The 22,861-nt window shown below is 30.0% G+C and overlaps 1 pseudogene; it reads right to left on the bottom strand.

The window, feature by feature from the left end:
• Positions 1-452: 452 nt before the first annotated feature.
• On the bottom strand, positions 453-21,520 carry LOC129292839 (laccase-14-like; annotated as a pseudogene).
• Positions 21,521-22,861: the final 1,341 nt, after the last annotated feature.

Below are 22,861 nucleotides of genomic sequence, written 5' to 3'. Positions count from 1 at the left end.
AAAACAAGACTAAAAAATGAAAACAAGGCTAAAAACTGCTATTCACAACAAAGTGAATTAGAGACTCAAATACTAAACAAAAGACCAAATTATGATAAAGGAGGAAAATAACTATTTAAATTCACCTTAATAACTTTTTAAACACCGAAATATAAAGAGTTACTCCCTCTGATTTTATTTACAAGTTATTTTTAATATATTTCATCAAAATCAAGAAAAACTTTAAACTTCATTAATTTTGTCTTAAAATTTAACAAGTTTTCACCTTTAGCCTTAATAAATGTTCTTAAATCTCATTACTAATATTTTTATTCAAAGCATTTAATAAGGGTAAAAATGTAAAAAATATTAAAAATTGACAAGTGACTAATAAATAAAACCAAATTTTTTCTTCTATCTCTACTTTATAAATAGGACTAGAGGAGTATCAATCAATTTGACATAAATTTGGATGAGAGATAGAAGAATTTGCAAACCAAACTAATGACAACATGAACACGAACCATTTCTAGTATCAGACATTATTGCTCAAACAACTAAACGGAATCAAATTTCTCAGGATTCGCTTCTTTGTCTGAGATCAAATACAGGGTTATTTAATTTATAGATAATTACTAATGGGTCAAGGAATGATTGATGTCGAATGACGCAACGTCTTCATTTGGAACAAGGAGGCATGTACTTAGGAGGTGGAAGCATCCTTGTCTTCTTGGTTTTTCCATCCTTCACAATCAGCACAGTGTCCATTCCCCAGCTACTGTGCCTCTCAAAATGACAATGCATAAACCATACTCCTGCAAATTAATTCATTCATTGATCACTTTTCTTATCCGTCATCATCAATGAATCAATATGCACGTACATCTATATAACAAAAGCTGTATTATTCATGAGATACGAAAAAAAAGTTCAGTTTGTCTACTTCATGTAACGTATGGAACCCCTTTAAAAAATCTTTATATGTCAATGTATATGCACACACAAGTTAATTATATGAGTTCTATATACATCCATTATCTGTTGGCCTAATCCAAACAGAATCAAAATTGGTAAGTCATAACTTGAAGCGTTGCATTAAAAAATCATTAAGATGACAATTGTTTTAAAGATTTCAGGAATTCTTAAAATTACCACAAATTCTTTAAATTTGTAGTTTTTTTTCAAAAAAAATACTAATAGTTTTCTTAACACGGTAAAAAGTCCAATAAAACCTCCACTTAGGTTTTGTCCTTAAAAATAATTATGATTTGTTATTGGGGAAAAACAAAGGTCAGGATGTTCAGAAATTTTCTTGGGCTGTAGCCTGTAGATATGTTTAAATTAATATGGAAAAGCCGCTTGAGATTCAGATAATTCCCAGTGAAATATGGGACAGTAATATTTTTCAAAGTACGTCGGCATGCTTATGAATGATAACTTAAAAGACATACCAGGATTGTTGGCGACAAATCTCATAGCAAGCCAACCATTAATGGGAAGACTAACAGTGTTAACTTCCGGAGGATCAACGAGGTTATAGGATTTGGGATCTGTCTTATTGTTGAAAACTCCCCAGCCTCGTCCCACAACATAATAGCTGAATCCATGGAGATGCATTGGGTGATTCTCGGCAGTATTCAATGAATTATTCGTTCCTTGCCACACTATCTCTACAGAGTCATTGTAGTTCAGCATTATCACCCTCGTTCCCGTGGTCGTAAATGCGTTGTTGTCAGGATCTGTGAAGTTGATGTAGTTTGGAGGCTCTTCCGGGAAGTCTTTAGTGAAAACTCCTTTCTTATTCCTGCATAATGAAACAACCCATGAATTATTGTTTGTGCGTAAGTGGAACACAAACTGTGACCTGTGAGAATATAGATGGACAGTGTATATATATATGTATATAAATATTGTACGTACCAGTAGTAAGCGCCCAATACATCAATACTCGGGGTCTGAAACGACACGTTGTTCAAACTAGCCGCGAGCTTGGTGGTGCTGTCACAAGTACTAGCATTGCATGCAAGAACATTCACAGAGACCGTCATATAAATCCTCCTGTTAACTTTCTTTGGAACCTTAATGGGGTGACTTTTGCTCCCCAAACCCCTCAACCTGTTGGTGAAGTTAAAAAGAGCAGTAGAATCATTATGTTCAGGAAAATCTGGGAGCACCATCGGAGGATGCTGAGAAGTATTGGAGCTTCCACTGTATTGCAAAATGGCTGTGGTTGGGGTGTTATCATATGGAGATATGCCGTCGTGGAAGGGCGAGGCGACGATGTAGTAGAGGCCTGGTGTCCGGTTAGCATGGAGCAGTACATCCATGGTTTGGCCTGGGGTGATCACGAGGTAAGGGTGGTGAAGGGCTTGACGTAGGCTGCGTCTGTGCCTACGACTGTGAGTGAATGGTTTGTGATTCCGAAGTAGTGGTCTTCGTTCATGGCGGCGTTGATTATGCGAAGGAGATAGGTTTTTCCTCGCACCACTGAAAATCGGTGTGTCGTCCCTGCAAATTTTTCCCCTGTTATTTCCGACATCATGAAATGATATGTACTGCAATAGTGATCTTTATCACTAATTCTGGAGGATTTTCAAATGATCTAATTTTTAAGTACTTTTTAGTATGTGATCGGTCGCCTAATAATACTGGTCAAGTTGATCAGTTTTTTACATCGTGACGTTACCGTTAGAACAAGCATACAAGTCTCCAGGTTGGCCATTAATGGTGAAAGCATCGGAAGTGTTTGGTTCTCCGCCAGTGGCCAAAGCGTTGTCAATGATTGCCATCACGTCTTCCTTGTACCACTCCCCTACATATTGTTTACAAAATGAGGATTAGACGAAAGATTTAATTTGAGAGGGATTTAAAGACAGTATTGAAAGACGAATTAATGTAGAAACGGAACATACCAATGATGAGGGTTTCTTGGCCATAGGGCACGGTGAAAGGATAAGAAGAGCCGTGAGGAGGATGGATGACAATGGCTCCATGAACAGTGGCACGAGTCCAGTCACTGTGAGCGTGCCACCAAAGTGTACCTTCTTCGTATGCTAAATTGATTCTCTGGGTGAAGTTTGTTCCTGGAGGAATAGGGCACTGTGTTATGTTCTCAGGTCCATCCGACCATGGATCGTTTGGTTGCCTCACTCCATGCCTGGATTTTCATGTTGCTTTTTACTTACTGATATGAAGTAAATAATTAAAAAAAACGTAGAGAAGATCGATACGTAGTGTTAAGATGAGTAGAGATCCATTTGGATCCTTTTTCTGATGGTTTTTCTACTCTGTTCAACTTCTTTTGGGGGGTAGTGCCAATACAGTTCTTTGAAATGATCGATCTTTATTGTTTTTAAACAAAACTTGTTGATTCCGCCCGGCTTCATACATACATAACTCATACAATTTGTTACTTAGAGTGAAATGACAGTAAACATAATAGGTCATAAATGAAATGAAGGAATCGGATCCGTGTTTTGGGAAGTTGTAAAATAATAATTTGCTTGTGGAAAAATGAGTACCAGTGGATGGTGACACCGTAAGTTCCATGATTGTGGACAGTGACAAAAATGATATCTCGTTTGTGAGCAGTGATGGCAGGCCCTGGGAAGCTACCATTCACCGTCAAGATGCTTTTCGTGCTGCACAGCCTTGTGAAATTCTTCTCCTCCAGCTGTAATCCATCTCAAGTACAAAATAATTAACATCGATCCACACCGCAATAGTTAGCTAGTTAGTGTAGAAAAAGCAAGTGTGTGTGAGTGTAATATTGTTTAGCATGTGGCCAACGACAAAGCTAGTTAGAGATCAGAAAAGGCAAAATAAGCAAAAGCACACACACACACACACACACATATATATATATAATTAGGCCGATATTCATCCTAATTAATCTTTAATTAAGAATATATATTTATTTTCACGCAGGGACGAACGTACAACGAAGTCATAGTGATGAACAGTGCCTTGAGACTTACAAAGAAGAAGCAAACCCAAAAGGATTAATATGACACAATGTTTCCCTAATTCCATTTCTTTCTTTTTCTTTTTCTCTCTATGGCCTCTTCCGCTGACTGTAGGGGCCTACACACACGCACACACAGTAGCTAGTTATTTTGGACACCCCTTTGTTAATCTTTAAACTTCTCAATCATTTATTATGTTTTTTTTTTCATTTTTTAGTTGTGTGTGGGTGCGCATAATATTTTAGTCATGAAGCATTAAAATGACGTGATCAAACTATTTTAATCAATAATTGAATGCATGATATTATCAGTAATATGATATTTCTAAGAAGAAGAAAAAACAAGGTTTTCTTGTCAATCAATATATGTAGTAATTTCTAAAGACAAATCAGGCTATAAATTATTTCTTGCAAATTAATATTTCAAATATTAAGTTAACATCATTGCGAAATTTTTGCGATATAATTTAGGGAAAACGAAATTATCCTTGAATTGAACAGTCCCGCTTGATGAACCTCAAAGTCTAGTTTTGATAATAAATTTAGATAAGAGATTAAAGTGAGTCAAATGCTTTATGAGAGCGGATATGGTTGATTGTATATAATGAAAATTGATGTATAATGTGGTGCTAGAGTTGATGGTAATATAGATGACCCTTAAGCACGAAGGATTTTGAATGTGAATCCGTGTAAATGTCGAACACGTTTTAGAAAGAGCTATCTGTAATTGAACATGACAGTGCTTGAACCTATCAGACAGCCATATATATCCAAAATAATAATGATGATGATGATGATGTGGTGGTATATAGGTAGCTACTAAAACAAGACGCTTGTGACCGATTTCCCTTATCTCCAAATGCCCATGTCCTCCCCACACATCCGCCACATCCACATATTCTAATTTTTGGCCATCTTCTTTTGTTTTTTTCTTTCTTTTTTATCTTTGTTCTAATTTTATATTTATTATAAATAAGGAAAGTAGCATGTAGCGGACGGATCCAGAGTATAAAGATATAAGAAAGTGATCCTCTCATGCATGTTTGCCATTTGGTTGCACTTTTTATGACTAGAACAAATTCGGAATAATACATTTTGAAAATTAAATTAAACAAGGCTCAAACTCTTCAATATTATTATTGCGTAGTATTACATATGAGGAGTTCCAAACCAAACTAACAACGACATGAACCATTTCCATAGTATTACACATTATTGCTCAAACAACTAAAACGGGTTTAAATTTCTCAGGATTCGCTTGTTTGAGTCTGAGATCAAACACAGGGTTATTTAATTTCTAGATAAAATTACTAACTAATGATTCAAAGAATGATTAATGTATTGTAGACTGCGAAGTTCTCTCTCAGCTGTAATCCACTCAAGTTTAAAATAATTAGCATCCACAGTTTTCTATAGCTAGCTAACTTTTTTTTTAAACTTAGAATTTAGATTACGGGTAGAAAAGTTATATATTTTATTGATTTGCATGTGACCAGTGACAAACCTATGTAGTTGTGAGTGTGGGCGGATGGAATAATACGGAGCATTATGCCCCCACTCACCCATAATTTTTGGACCCAATAAAGTAGTAGGAAGAAGGAACAAAAGCGGTGTTCACGATATTAATTAGGAGGAAGAATATAATCGATGAAGTAGGGAAGAAAAAAGAATGATGGTGGGCCCAGGAAGTAATGTTTATTACAGCTGATATGTAATTAATTGAAGGGTTGTTTGAATTTTTTTAGTGTTTATTATAATTATTAAAGGATTTTTTATATTAATATTTTAAAATTATGATTTTGGATGAGATGAAGTTATCTATTTTCATTGATTAATTTAAAATAAATAAATAGAATTTTTTATAAATTTTGAATATAACATTTTGTTATTAGGGGAGTTATAAGATGTTGATCTAAATTTTATGAATCTAAGCTCTAATCCTATAATCTATTTGGTTTTTGTATTCACTAAATTTTATATGATAATATGCATAATCATTTGTTTTTTCTTAAAGAAATATTGCCCCACTAACCCAAAATCCTAGGTCCACTTGTTTATAAAATAGAGCTTACATCCCACTAGATCCCTAGCTAAGTTTGTGACTAAATTAGCTTGCTAGCTAGGTATGAGAGGCAGTTCTTAGAGAAGCAAAATATAAAGGCAGAATGACATTTAAGGCCCTGGTAAAAAAATTATTATAATAAGTACTCATATTTCAATTTTTAATAGCAACATATATGTATTTTTTAAAGTACTAGAAATTGAATTGATCATTAAACTAATCAAGTTAATAAATTACGGGTTAGTGGTTCAATCGAGGTTTAAGCTGGGGTCAACCCAGAGGGCAAACTGATCAGGATTAAAATAATATAATTTAAATAAAAAGATACTAATCATGAAAACATTCAACCAAATCCAAGATTAATCTCTAATATAAGATGCAAATACAATAATAATTATAGAATTACAACCACTCAAAAGTCTAACAATAATAAAATACAACTTTCTAAATATTCATTCTTACATTTATAATTTACTACCCTTTTATTATTAAAAAGTATAAAACTAATAATCATTAATACTAAAAATTTTAACAATGATAATCATAATTCATAAATGCTAAGCTCAATCTTCTAAGTTCTAATTTATAATTAAGGCCCTCTATTCGAAGTTCGAATCACAGATGGTGAAATCTGATTTAATTGCTTTACCCTGCATTGCCTCGCTTTTTTAATTTTCAAGCTAGATTTTTTACTTTTCATTTGGTTTTTACAATTAAAAAAATAAAAACAAAAAAAAAGTGACCTAGCTAACCTAGTAATCTGGCAAAGTTATCTTGGGTTGACCCTAAGTTAGTCGGGTCACATCAAGTCAGTAGCTGACCAATTTAGGTGAAAGCCTAAATCGAGAGAGACCAAGTCACCGATTCACAAGCTAAATCAGCCAATTCGATTCAGGTTTACATACAATGATATTTTTATAAAACAATATTCAATACAAAAATTATGAATCCTTATTGTAATAAATTTTCTTGTGAATGCTTTAAATGTCATTCACACAAAGATATAAAAGCATACGTCGTCTGTATTTAAATTAGAAAAAGATTATTCAGGGCAATAATTGTGAAAGTTTACATTGAGTCGCCTGAAAAATGTGTGTTGTAAAAGTGGTAAGATGATTAACGATTTTAAGACAAAATTGTGATATTTTTTTTAAATAATGTTGGAAAATTAAGCATGACCAAGTTGTCAAGTTGGTGTAGGAAGAAGAAAAGAAATCCCACGTCCACTACAATTGGGCTAAAAAAGAGGTCTATAAATGGAATGACCGTTAAAACTAATATTTTTACGACAAAATTTTGAGTTAAAATATAATGTTAATATATATGAATTGTACATGGAATGATAAACAAAAGCATATCTACCATTAAAAAATATGAGTTGGATTCCCTCTGCCAAGGGATTGCCTCCTCCAAGGGAATCTCTCCACTAAGGGACAACATATCTAAATAGTTCAGATTTAAAATATTTTTTTATATTTCTTATAATAATTATAAAATATATAATTTTTTTAATAAATATGTTTTAATACCAACTTGAAAATATAAGTGGTTTTAATATTAAAATTTATGATTTTTATAAATTGATTATCTAGACATACGTTGAACAATACAGATTTAATATGAAAATTATAAAAAATTTTAATATTAATTTTGGACCATCTATATTAAATTTGAACTGTTCAAACTAGTGATTAGATTTAATAAAATTTTTATAAATTAATTATTCAGATATACTTTTTGGACAATGTAAATTTAATATTAAAATTATAAAAAGGTTAATGGTAAATTTGAAATGTCTAAATTACTGATCCAATTCAATAAAAGAATTTATAATTTTTTATCTTAATGAATTTTAAATAAAAATAAAAACAAAAACATTTAATCTCCAAACGGTCCAAATTTACTATGGGTTGCCGTGGAAGGTGGGAGGAGAGAAACCAAGTGCTAAAAAATAAATCAATGTGGTGAAGCACAAATAACAAGAAGCTGAGAGTAACTAGACTGAGCGTTATTCGATCTATGAATGCTCTTGATCTAATTAAAATTGCAATAAAAATATCATCACATAGTAGATGGTCTTTAAGGACAATATTGTCACATGGAAGAATAACTTACAACGAAGTCATGGCGATGAACAGCGCCTCGAGCCTTACAAAGAAGAAGGAGACCCAAAATGACCAATATGACACTCATTTCCTTCCCCAAATCCATTTCTCCTTCCTTATTCCTTTCTTTCTCTCTATGTGTGTGTGTGTGCGTATATGCGGCGTCTTCACTTCATCATAAGACTAACACACACACATATATAGGAGCTCATCGTGCTCGGTGACAGCATCATTTCGTTCTTTAATAATTGCATATTCTTTATATATGCACGTTGCTGACTGCTTCAACTTGTCGCTTTATCCGGTCATTTTTTTGGCACATTGTGAAACTTGGTGGGTTGGGTCATGAGATCGGGCTTGCTAGAGTGGGGTATACCTACACATTGTGAAATTTGAATTTGAATATAATCCCAATCCTTTATTTAAATATACAAAATTTGTAAATTTGAATTTGATTCAAACTCAAATTCATTTCTTAGTACAATTCCTTTGTAATTTTAAATTTCATCTACATTCCAATCATTTTAAATTTTAGTCACTTCAAATATACTATTTTCTTCACATTATCATATTTTTTTATTTCTTGTTGATTAAAAAATAAAGATAAATTCATCATTCTTAATTTTTATTTTCATTTCAAATCTCAATTCATCTATCTTTTTTAATTGAAAGTTTTGAATTACCCAAACAAAAAATTTAAAATATATAAATTTTAAATGTGAGATTTAAAATGTAAAATTTAAATCTAAACACTAGTCTAATATTTATTCAAGACACATTAAGAAACATTGTTCCTGAAGACCGCGCGTGTAGCCACACAATACTGTGGAGGAACTTGCTACTATGCATGCAGACCCATAATTTTAGTTTCCATATCAAATTTATCATTAAAAATCAGAATAACTATAGATATATAGGAATAATTAGTTAAGGTTTCTTATTTTTGAAATTTGACATGCGTTATTTTATAGATTAAATTATATATGAAGCACAAAAAATTTTGGATGTAGGGTCAAATTTTTAAATATCAGAGTTATGTATGCCTTTGTTAGGAATGGAGAGTGACTGTCTAGGAACGAGGGAAGGGGAGAGACGGGTAAAAGTAGCAAAAGGTAAAAGTAGTGAAAGGACCTCACATCTTAACTCAAAATCTCAGGGTTTAAGTTTATATGTCCTTTTTTCTTTATTATATATTAGTTATGAAGTTTAACTTTATTTGATATGAGACTTCCAACATTATCTTATATCCACTCACACTTGGACAATCTAATAATTCCCCCTCAAGTGTGAGTTTACAAGCTCCTTATATCATAGATGTCCCAAACACCAAATCCATATTTTTTAGGGCTTTAAATGTGTGAGCAATAACGGGCTTACAGGTCTTGAGTGAAATCTGATTTTGATACCACTTGTTAAGAATGGAGAGTGACCGCCCAAGAATAAGGGGAGAGGATCGACAGGCAAGAGTAACGGAAAGACGCCATATTTTAACTAAAAACCTCAATGCTTAAATTTTTGAATTCTTTCACTTTATTATATATTAATTATTAAGCCTAACTTTATTCGAATTGGATTTTTCACATCATCTTATATCGATTCATATTTAAATAACTTAACAGCTTTGTAAAAAGTAGTTCTAGTATTTAAAGAATAATTTTAATAGACGATGGTATTAAGTATTAACAGATTTCTTTTTTCAGTTTTAGCAATGACGTCTATAAAATAAGGAAATTAATTAATATTAGAATATTGTAACAGCTGGCCAGGCCAAGAACATGTAAGATTTTAATCTAGAAGTCCTGCTTCTAGGAGAGACCGGAAAGTAATTAAGAAATCAGAAGCTATATATAATTTCATTTCTCCAGCTAACCAGACTGATTAAATATTTTTCACTTTAATTAACTGGACAAGCACCGCTGTCTGAAAATTGATTTAGTTATAAGTAGCATCCAAGTCAAACAGTCAATGTCTAATTATCTGCCTCGGTGGCATAAGACAATATGGTAATGGGTAAAAAGACTAAAGCGGTTTTTTGGTTCATTAGATCAAGCCAAAATTTTACTATGACCGCGGGTGTTTGAATCAGTTGTTAAATATGAAATGAGAGGTCTGACTTAATCAATAACTCATAATTTTATAATTTCCGAGACAAAATTATTATAATATTATTTTAGTTAAAATTATGTTTCAATCAAAATCAACTTATTTTTAAATAAACACTCTGCTAGTTAATTGTAAAATTTAAGGGTTTGGACCAAAATCTCCAATCCACGTGGTCATGAGTTCGTCAAATCTCACTATTAATAAGAAGAACTTATTAATACACGATTTATAAGTTTGTTTAAAATCTCTTTTTAAATGTAAAGGCATGTACTAGTCATAATTCATTAATTGTTAGTTAGATGCTATGATGCGGGACTTAGAACAGCAAAGGCATAAATTATTTAGAATGTGAAAATCGTAAAAAAACATCATTGAAAATAAGTTAAGGGTGTTCAACATTATAAAACTAGTGGGGATAAATATTAAAAATTTGAAAAAATATATTTATGAATTCTTACAGTTTCACTCAATTTTAAACTAAGCCTATACAATTTATTTTATTTTAATTGAGTCTTTATAGTTTGATCAATTAATTTTTTTTAATCCCTGAATGTTAAAATCTTTAAAATTTTCCTTTTTTAAAAAAATAACATTAAGAACTTTTATATTTTTATTAAATAGTTATATAATTTTAGAATTAATTACATTGTTTTCTAAATATTTTATATACACATGTAAAATTTTCATTACAAAAAATTAATAAAAATATACATAATGCATTAAATCAAATTTTTTTATTTTGGTTAAAAAAATTAAATTAAAAATTTTTCAACTCCAAAAACATTTTTTTGGTAAAATTTATTAATTCATTATTAATTTTAATCTTTATAAGTTGGTATATATAATATATTAAACTATAAGATTTTAATTAAAAGAAAATAAATTTAAAAAACTTAATTTAAGATTAAGGAAAACTAAAAGTTCTTAGATTAATTTCCCTTTAGTAAAACTTAGTGCAGTAAGTTGTGAATTCTGATAGGGGTGAGACATGTTCACCCTCACATCAAATTAAAATTGGTACGAAACTAGTCAGACTAACAGCTAATAAAACAAAAGGCTTGTCGGAATTTCCTTCGTCTGAGTAATTATTGACATGTGGGATTCACAAACAAACGAGAGAATTATCACTGTCGTTCACCCCTCCAATAAAAACATTCAATGAGGACAGCTTGCAGGCTTGCAGCAGCCTCGCACTTCAAAGATTCCACCCTCCTCACTTCTCTCTGATTCGTTTTTCACGTTTCCATTTTATTATGTTTTAATTTTCACATTCACCGCACCTGATTAGCTGCTGCCTGGACATAATTCAAAACCCAGCCCCTAGCTGACCACTCTGTCTTTATTTCCAAATCATGACATGTCAAAATTTTTTAATTTATATTAACATTGCTATGTATACTAACTAAAATACTTTCATTTAACGCCATAAATTAACGGAGGAGAAGGAAAAATGTCTATGAAAGAAAAAAGAATATACATAACAAGAGGTGGCAATAACTAATAAGAAAGAAATACTCCTCGAGTCTTATTTACAGATATTTATAAGCCATTGATTACATTTTTAATTTTATTCTTTTATATTCTTTTTAGGATAAGCAATTGAAAATGAAAGGGATGTGTGTGTGTGTTTTTTTAAATACACTCATTTCCTTCAGAGGATTTAAACTTTTTTTTTTTTTTACTCATATGGAAATTAGTTTCATAGTAATATATTTTTTATTTTTTTATTCTACCAAACCCAATTCCCCACAAGAAAAAAAGGCTTCATATACATGCATCACACACAATACAGCACAATTTTTTTTAATCCTCTCTTTGAGTTAACTCGGGGATTTGATTTCAAATTCCTTGTGTCTAGTTGAAAAATCTTATCATTTGATATTTAGTTCAATGACACATACATAATCCATCCATCCGAAATTATAAGATAATCGCCCAAGGTGAAAAATAATTGATAGAGTTAAAGAGTGAGAAAGTGCGGTGAAAGGGGGTAAAATGTTTCGGATGTGAGATTTGTGTTTTAAATCAAAAAGACTCAAGACAAAAACAACTGTTGAAATAATATGTGTAGGGTCCATCAAAATTAATGGAAAAAATTACTGTCGAAACAACTGTTCATCCACAGTAAAATTCACAAATTTTACAGTATATGTTGATGATATTAATATTGATTTAAGACAAGATTCAGCGTACCAATAAAATATAATAATAACACTTTATAAATTTATTTTTTTACAATAAAATTATGGAATTTCAAAAATATTTTTATATATTTAATAATTAAATTATAATAATATTATTTCAATTATATCTACTCTTGGAGGATAATATTAAAAATACCATTCCTAAAATTTTAATTTTTAAATTATTTTATATTTTAAAATAATAATTTTTTTAAAAAGTTATCTTATAATTTTGAAGGAAGGGAATATTTGATTTGGAGAAAGGATGATTAATTAAAAAGATAAAAAAGTAGGCTCTTCGCACTCGGTTTTACAATTGCAGTTGCAGGCTCTCCAGAAATGAAGTCCCCCCCCCCCCCAAAAAAAAAAAAAAAAACAAAAACCGTAGACTAGATTCTATCTATCTAGCACATGATCGAAGCTCCTCTTTATTTTTTAGAACAACAAAGCCACACTCATTAAATAAATGGTCACGAGAGATTGTAAGGACGTTAGTGGAAAAAGCAATTTTTGCAACAGGTGAAAAATTATTTTCGCAATACAAAACCAAATATAGTAAAAATAAAAGAATTTTTACGACGATTGATAACAAAACTCTCATAAAAATGCACTCATTAACTTGATCCCAAACGGAAGCCTTGCTTCTTCTTGTTTTTTTTTAGAAGGGCAAAGCTATGAGCTACAATATGTGATAATTCTTCTTCTTCTTCTTTTTTTTGGGATGTGGATTATTTTCATAGAAAGTTTTAAAATAAACAAAATTCAAAAAGAAAAACAAAGTGCAATAAGTTGCGACTCACCCGAAAAAAAATTAAGCCTCTTCCGGCAATATAATGTATCTACACGCAATTCTCACAAGATGGCGTACAGAAAGAACCCATGAGACGGAAATTAAGCAAGCTCTAAGGCTAATCATCAGAAGCTTAGACATGTCTCACCTTGTGACTCTTAATTGGCTGCTTATTTGAGTTTCGTTTATATATTCGCATGTGTTCTTGCAGTACAAGAAGTGGAAGTACGTTGTACTAGTGCACATAGTTTTAATAGATCTTTCCAGTGAGCATTTTAAAACATACGGGAAAAAAAAATCTAATAAATTGATTTAATTTCCCGTGAACCTTATCAAACATTTGCTATATGAAATGATGTCGGTGGGATTTGGTTATATCGTCACGCGTGTCCCAATAGACCATCCAAGTTTTGTTCAAATTAAAGAGTCAAGGTCTTGTTATTTTCTTAATTATATTTTTATATTTTTATATCTTGAATGAAGTATATGCAAGATAATATCAATTTAGAACTATCAACTTGTGAAAAAAAATTATTTAATTTAATATATTAAAATAAAAATGTCGGTGGGAGTGGGATATATAATCCTGATGAGAGACCGGCCTTAATAAAATCAGCCGGAACCAATTAGAGTTTAGCTTAAATAAAATGAAAACTCCAAAGGCTTGGATTTACTTAAAAAAAAAAAACACGATAAAGAGAATTCCAAATTAAGGTGACGTGGGTGTGGGAATAATAATCAACTTCGCTCTATGAAGGAAAGTAATTAAAATATTGGAAACCTTTTTTCATCATCAAATACTTATAATTAGCATGCTGAAGGAAGAAAATAAGAAAAGTCTGTGTATGTAATGTTATTTATATTTGAATATCTTTTTAAAAGTCAGTTAGATAAGTTAAAATTTATTTGGATAATTTAATTCAAAAATATTATTTATAAACTATAAAAAATTTGAATAAATTAATGAATAATAAAATGTTAAATTATGAAAAGTAAAAATAAATTAATACAGTTAAAAATTTTAAATTTTAAAAAGCTAAAATAATTTTTTCCGCTACATTAGATCCCATTTGCATTTTTATTTCTTAACATTGTTTATTGCTGTCAATTATATTCCATGAATAAACCAAAAAAACTAATATTGAATCTTTTTTAATAAAATATTTATGTATGGTTTTAGTTAGGATTGTGCAAAAGTTCAATTGTTCTGTCTAACCCAGTCCAACCTGAACAAACTCTGTTCTGTCTATTCTAATAAAAAAATTGGTCCGAAGGACCAAAGTGACTAAAAAAATCAGACTAACTTATTGGGTTGGGTCAAATAAAAGATCAAGCTCTCAAACTACTTAATTCAGTTTGGTCCTACTAAATTATTTTAATATAATTTTAATTATTTTTAATATATTTAAATAGTTTTAGGTTTGAAAGAAGCATTTTCTTTATTCACATTTAACCTTTTTATTTAATATAATTTTAATTTAGTTTGCTGTTAAATTATTGTTGTGTTGTAGATTATATTGCTAAAGTTTGTTAAATGTTGTTGTAATTAAAGTAATTAAAGCTATGAATCTAAATCATTTAGATTGCAATTAAAATATTTTTTTATTGTTGTTGGATATTGTTATGAATTTTTTATAATTATAAGCATTTTTATTATTTTAATTAAATTTATTAAATTGAAATGAATTGTTTCTATCCATAAAGGAAGCAAAACTAAGTAAGTATTAAACTAATGAGATTAGTCTTTTAATTTTATAAATTAAATCTGATTATTTTAATCTTCAAACTAAACCAAATTGAATTACAGGTTGTTTGATTCAATTTTTTTGATGATATGACTAGACTTTAGGTTAACTCAAAATTCAATTTTATTTAATTTTTTATACAGCCCTAATTTCAAACCCAATGAAAGTAGCCTGGCATCTAAAGAGCAAAAATATAAAATAAAAGTGATTTTTCTTGATAAAAAGAAGGAGTGAAAATATATTTATTGACAAAACACTCCTATATTGCTTTGTCAACGTGGATCTTCACCGCGTTGCTCTGGTCAGAGCTCGTGCACAGTCCGCGAAATGATGAGAGAGAAATAAATTACTGTCACAGTATGGAATATTTTTTAAAAATATTACTCAATTTAAAATATAGAATATTAAATAATATTTATAATTATTTTTTTAATTACAAATCTACTTTATTAATTATTTTTTTAAAAAATTGAAATAGTAAAATTTTAATTATTAGTATCAAATCAATAAAAAAAATTAAAACAATGTAAATTATTATAACAAATTAAAATTTTAACAAATATTTTTTAAGATTGAAAATTAGTTATAAATGATTCAAGGATCCTACTCATGTGAGTTTGTTTTTTCAAAGGTCATTTTTAATTTTTTAAAAATTACATTTAAAAACTATTTAAAATATATATTCATAAATAAAAATTTATACAGAATTTATTGATGTTAAAATAAAAATATTAATTTATTTTATAAATAAAATTTATTATTAATTTTTGTTCATAAATAAATTTATTCTGGAAAAAGCAATTGCACGGGATAGACATGTGACTGCCGCAACCTATGAGGCTACGGCACATGCATTCGTATGTTTGCCAGATTGGAAGCAGTCCCACATTTCGTGACTTTGTAAGCTGATAATCGATGTTTCATAAATTAAATGTTACTTTTTATATTTTTAATCATTTTCACCTTTATCATAAGAGGTGATGAATGATGAGAATAATTTATGAGGTCATATGTTACTGATGTAATCTCATTTTAATTATAAATATATTTGTTCAGTTAAAAAAACAAAAACTTCCTCAAAAGAGTTGTCCATTCACGAATAAAATATTGAATTTCATAAAAAAACAAAAAAATATATAGTGAAGACTGAAGAACATTTTAAGAAAACTTAGAATCCAGTTTCTTTTTTTAAATTGATCTGAGTTTAAGTATAATATTTCACCACATACTAAATAGTTTCCAAATACATACTAAAATCATTTTTTTAATTGATCGGAGTACATTTCTATTTTCCTTTTTATAAATAAATAGATTTTATGTTTTATCCTGATGTTTTTAAATAGTACATACCAAAAACATTTTTTTATCAGTGTGGTCCAGCCCTACTAATGTTACGAGACTCCAAGTAAGTGTGCCTAATGTATATTTTTTTGTGTAAATTTAAGTGCATCCCTAATAATCACAACAACAATTAATTTTTTTCCATTCAGAAAAACAATAATCAATTATAGATTCAGATTTTTAGAAGTTACTGTACCAGTATAAATTTATATTCCTTTTAAATGATGATATAAATCATATTTAACTAATTCATTATTTACAAACAATATTAGATGAAACCTTAAATTTTTAAAAATGTCTACATCTTTTATTTATACCCTTATTAAATGTCCTATATAAGAACCTTACTATAATTGCAATTCAAACTTTAATGTATGATTTTTCTCAAAAAGAATAATAAATGAATTAGGGGTATAGTGAGAAATAAATATAAAAATTATCCAATACCTTATATTTTAAATTAAGTAAAATTTTTAATAGATGTCTTATATTATGATTTAGGTGAAGCAATTTTATTCCACTTGTCTTACTGATCATTAGCATAACCTCAACCTACCCAACATTATTTTCAGAGCAAGTGTTGGGGAGTTTCTAACAAGACTTTCAATGAATCTTCTTCCTTAAATTTTAATCATTTTTTAATAGATTTGGATGTTTAGTTATCAGATTTTCTCGTAAATAAATACTACTATGTCAGTCCTCTAAATACTTTTAGAAGAGATTCGAAGTCTTATAATATAAAACACTTTTAAAAAATTAAATTTTTATTAAATAGATTTATTTTAATATTAAACAAGGTAGATTTAAGGTTGTTAAATGAAGAATATTTTTAAAAATTTTTATTTTTATTTTTTAAAAAATAAAATTATTAAGTATAGTTAATGAAATTTATTAGTTTGTAAAATTTTATTTAAAGTATTTATAATTTGAAAGAAAGGGGATTATTAGTTATTTCGCTGATAAAAGGGTTCATTTCAAACGTGGAGACATTTAATATTACTTGACAACTGGAGTGTCGCGATCAGAGTGGTATGATCGTACAAGATTGGCTGGAACCCTGGAAGTGGTGGTCCTTCTTTGGCTTTTTGGGCTGCCGATCTTTTTTTTGGCTTTTTGAGAGGTGCTCCTTATTTGGCTTTTTGAGTGGATTTTACCTAAAACACTGAGAAAGTTCATTATTGCTTCACGCGGAGTGGGGGGAGCCAGCTATCGTGACCACCATTTATCCCTTTGTTAATTGAACTTGGATGAGTTTTTGTTTTTTTCGATTTAATTAGGTCTAGCTAGTTCAAGCCTGGATAGCTTATAAACAAACTCATCCTCACCTTTTTAAAGAGACATCATTGCTGCAAGCCCCTCTTCTTCTTTTTAGCTTCTTTATTAAGCACAAGATCACGAAAAATCGTGTAATGAAACAAAAATAATTTAGATCATGTCAAAAATTATAAAATTTCTATACTCAAAAGGTAGATAATTGAAGATCATGGTATATAAGTTGTCCCAACAAAATTGGAAAGTAAATAGATATGTATATTTATTTATTTATTTGAATACATGATTGAAGATCATCATCCAATCTCTCATGACAAATTCATTAATTTTCTTGATTATTTTTTATAGAAGGTAGCTTTTGGATGTGTTGAATGAGCAATTGATAGATATGCTTTCATTGAATTATAGTGGATGTTAATTTTTAAAAACTTAATATTCTAATAAAGAGTAAGAACTTTCCAGAATTTTCAAAATATCACTATATTAGGATGATATTCAAAATATTCAAAGAGTCCTTTTTGATTCAATTTCCTTTATCATGCCACCACAAGCAACTGTGCTGTCGATGTTCACTGAATTGTAATGTTGAGTTTGAGCCAATGTGTTTCAAAGAGTTTTAGGTTGCTGACCACTTGTTGGATATAAGAAAATGATATATCATTGTCCAAACTATCATCTTTAAAATAGACTTTTTTGCATCTAACCTTGCGGATATTTCAGCATGCTCGAGCAAATAGCCTTTGCCAATGCATCGGTCTTGTGCTTGGGTTACATCCTTTCTTTTGGCTTTGTAAACTTTCATTCACCCGTGGCATCTAGTGGTGGAGCCTGCAACATTTAATAATGAGAGGACCTGCACTACAAGGCAGATATACATGAGACTTTAAAAAAAAAAAAGAAAGAAAGAAAGAGATTTGCTAAAAAGCAGTTAAAAAAGGAAAAGCAGAAATCCCCCGGGGGGGGGGGTGGTCTATGTAGGATGACATCGATGTTTGCGGTTCAGCAACTTCATCCCTGTTTACTACGTCGCAGCGCCAATCATCGGCTTCATTTTCAAAACAATTTTCGTCAGTTCATCTCCTTCTTTTGTTTTCAGGGAATTTGTATTTCTTACGACAACATAACGTCAACCGTCGTTTTCTTTATCTTAAGTGAATTAGTGGTTCCTTTGCCGACCGACATCTTGACAGCTTTATGATTCATTTCGTACTTCTCTTCGTCTTTATTGAATTCTCTCTGTGGATTCTCATTATCTTGTCCATCGCATTCTCCACGTAAAAAGCAAAAGGGGCCTCCACGATGTTAAATACATATATCTTTGCACTCCCGGTTCAATTGAACGAGTTCATGTTATCTCCAGACACGATAAAAAATGTGAAACAAGGTGCGTACGATCATTCTTTATTTTCAACTTTTCACGTAAAAAATTGATATAAAAATCTAAGGATAACCCATGAACATAAACAAAGGCCTATGTACGTAGTTGTATGAAATCCTGCCTATAGAGGAACGGTCATGAGTTTGATCTGCAGTGTTTTAATTTGTTAACTATATATGTGACGTTGCTGCTGAATAACAACAAATTTAATAAAAACTAATTTTACAGTAAAACTAAATAACAGAGGAGATTTTTTAAAAAATAAAGTCAGGGCAATTGAAAAAATTACCAGGCAACACACTTAATCACAATTCAATCATTTAAACTTAATCTTCTCGTGATCCACAAAAAAAATTAACTTTATTTAACTTTATTATTCTGATTTTATTATATATTTTTTAAATTATCATTCAATAACTAAATAAGAAATTAAGTTATGAATTGAAATTTTTCTTAACTCACAACCTAACAATTGTTTTAAATATTAATCACATTAGAAATAAAGTATGACTAATCACCAAATTAAAGTTAGACTAAATTACTCTTATAATACTATATCAATTGATTACAGTATACAAAACCTTATATAAAATATATTACTAAAAAATTATACAACAAAGCTACTATAATTAACGATAACAATTAAAGTATAAAATTTTAAGGTCGAGAGAAGAAAAGCAAATGAAAATAAAGCTAAAATAAAATTTTACCTGAATATTAAAGATTTTAATTATAGCTTAAGCTCATGGTTTGTAACTGATCACACAAAAATCAAATAGAAATAGGTAAATATGAGAATAGTCCAAATTATTGATGAAAAGTGAGTAAGAAGAACTTAGAAAATATTACCGATATCCCAAAAAGTTTCACTTCTCTTGAACCTGTTCGTCTTTCTTCAACCCTTCCTTTGATAATCTTCCATCTTCTGTCAAAAGAACTCTAACCAATAAAATAGAAAACCGTATCAAATATTCCATTGTACCGAAAAACTACCTTTTCTCAACCTTTACAAGCTCTTTTAAGAGGAAACTCTTTTACTCATGGGATCATATCTCTAATCCATACTAATCATCCTTAGCCAAAAGAGATTACTCAAACCTCTAATATAAGCCAGTGCGGTATCCCAGCAACAACTACTGAATAATACATTACCCTTGAGATTGCTCAGCCCTTGATTGATACATAGATCAACCACAGATATATGTATCTCTATGTTAGAGCTATCCACCTTGTCCTAACCCTTTGTAGGAGAAAGGGTATGGTATAAGGCAACGCCTTGATTTGTGCCATATTGACTACTCCCAGTAGTGATAGCATGGTTCTTACTATAGCACCTGACTTTAACATAAAGCTCATAGATTTGACTCTCTCCACAAGATTAAAAGTCTAGATTCATATTCATGGAGCTGTGCAGTAGCTAGAAGCTGTCATTGCTACCCTTTATCATCAGATGTTCTTCAAGCTTCAAGATCATTCTTCCAATCTCAACTTTGCGAATGCAACCAAAGATGCTTTATATATGGTTCCAGACTATCCAGATGACTCATCTATCATCTAGATCTTGAGACATCTTTTGATAGAAGAACTTGCCTAGATGATGCTGTTAGAATGGATCAACAATTATAAAAAACAGTTCCATAGTATTCAGAAGGATATTCACACTACAAAATCTCTTGATCTTTACAAACTTCAAGACAGTACTATTGAGTTTGTTTTCAAGAGGCTTGAAACCCAAGATCCATACCAAATCCCTGGAAGGATATTGTTGATTACACTTGCTTTTACTACAAATAAAGAACACCCTCTAATTGAGTAGTTTACATCAGAAGCCAAGCCAATTTATGACTCCCACATCAATGATTACTTTATTTGGGATTGTGCCCTATCAGTGTGTGATCGTAGTTGTGATTGCTATTTTTGAAATGATTTTAGTGATGATAGAGAATATGGTTTTAAAAGAAAAACTAGGAGCCTAAGAGACCTAGATCTCCTTGCAACCATAAGCATCCTCGTAAGGATGATGATGATGATCATGGTTCAAACAAACCATTAAAAAAAGATGGGTAGGATCTCCAAATACTCCCATTGAGAGAAGCACCTTCTTTGAATTTCTCAAAGAACTTGACCGTGAAGACTTTTTACAAAACCAAATATAGTAAAAATAAAAGACTTTTTACAACGATTGATAACAAAGCTGTCATAAAAATGCACTCATTAACTTGATCCCAAACGAAAGCCTTGCTTCTTCTTCTTCTTGTTTTTTTTTTTAAGAAGGGCAAAGCTATGAGCTGCGATATATGATATGTCCGTAATTTTTTTTTGGGGATGTGGATTATTTTGATGGAAAATTTTAAAATAAACAAAATTCAAAGAGAAAAACAAGGTACAATAAGTTGCGACTTACCCAAAAAAAAAAAAATTAAGCCTCTTCCAGCAATGTAATATATATCCACGCAATTCTCACTCCACGATGGTGATGAGGAATGACAATGAAGCCAACTTAATTAAGCAAGATGGCGTACAGAAAGAACCCATGAGACGAAAATTAAGCAAGCTATAAGGCTAATCATCAGAAGCTTAGATGTGCATCACTTTGCAACTCTTAATTGGCTGCTTACTTGAGTTTCGTTTATATAGTTGCAATGTGTTCTTACAGTAGTACAGGAAGTGGAAGTACGTTGTACTAACACCCACAGTTTTAATAGATCTTTCCAGTGAGCATTTTAAAGCATTCGGGGATAAAAAAATCTAATAAATTGATTTAATTTCCCGTGAGCCATATCAAACATTTGCTATGTGAAATGATGTCGGTGGGATTTGGTTATATCGTCATGCGTGTCCCAATAGACCATCCTAGTTTCGTTCAAACACTCAAGGTCTTGTTATTTTCTTAATTATACTTTTATATTTTTTTTATCTTGACTGAAGTATATGCAAGATAATATCAATTTAGAACTATCAACTTGTGAAAAATAATTATTTAATTTAATATATTAAAATAAAAATATCGGTGGGAGTGGGATATATAATCCTGATGAGAGACCGGCCATAATAAAATCAGCCGGAACCAATTAGAATTTAGCTTAAATAAAATGAAAACTCCAAAGGCTTGGATTTACTTTAAAAAAAAAAACCACGATAAAGAGAATTCCAAATTAAGGTGACGCGGGGGTGGGAATAATAATCGACTTCACCCTATGAAAGAAAGGAATTAAAATATTGAAAACCTTTGTTCATCATCAAATACTTATAATTAGCCTGCTGAAGGAAGAAAAAGAAAAAGTCTATAACTGTAATGTCATTTATATTTGGATATATTTTTAAAAGTCAGTTAAATAAGTTAAAATTTATTTAGATGATTTGATTTAAAAACTAATTTAGAATAAATAATTTGAATAAAATTATTTTTTGTTAAATTATTTGGATGATTTGATTCAAAAATATTATTTATAAACTATAAAAATTTTGAATAAATTAATGAATAATGAAGTGTTAAATTATGAAAAGTAAAAATAAATTAATACAGCAAAGAATGTTAAATTTTAAAAAGCTAAAATAATTTTTTTCCACTTCATTAGATCCCATTTGCATTTTTATTTCCTAACATTGTTTATTTCTGTCAATTATATTCCATGAATCAACCAAAAAAATTAATATTGATTCTTTTTTTTATAAAATATTTATTTATGGTTTCAGGTAGGGATGTGCAATAATTCAATTGTTCTGTCCAAATCAATCCAACTTGAACAAACCCAGTCCTGTCTAGTTTGGTAAAATAATTAGTTTAAAGGACTAAAGTGAATACAAAGATCAGATTAACTCATCAAGTTAGATTGAATAAAAGACCAAGTCCTCAAACCATTTGGTTTGGTTTGGTCCTGAGAAATTATTTTAATATAATTTTAATTATTTTTAATATATTTAAATAGTATTTAGTTT

This window comes from Prosopis cineraria, unplaced genomic scaffold, assembly GCF_029017545.1.
Source record: "Prosopis cineraria cultivar Desert tree isolate PC_DT_omini unplaced genomic scaffold, ASM2901754v1 PC14, whole genome shotgun sequence".
Taxonomy (NCBI): domain Eukaryota; kingdom Viridiplantae; phylum Streptophyta; class Magnoliopsida; order Fabales; family Fabaceae; genus Prosopis; species Prosopis cineraria.
The sequence above is the reverse complement of the archived record's forward strand: the minus strand, read 5'-3'. Positions and strand labels throughout refer to the sequence as shown.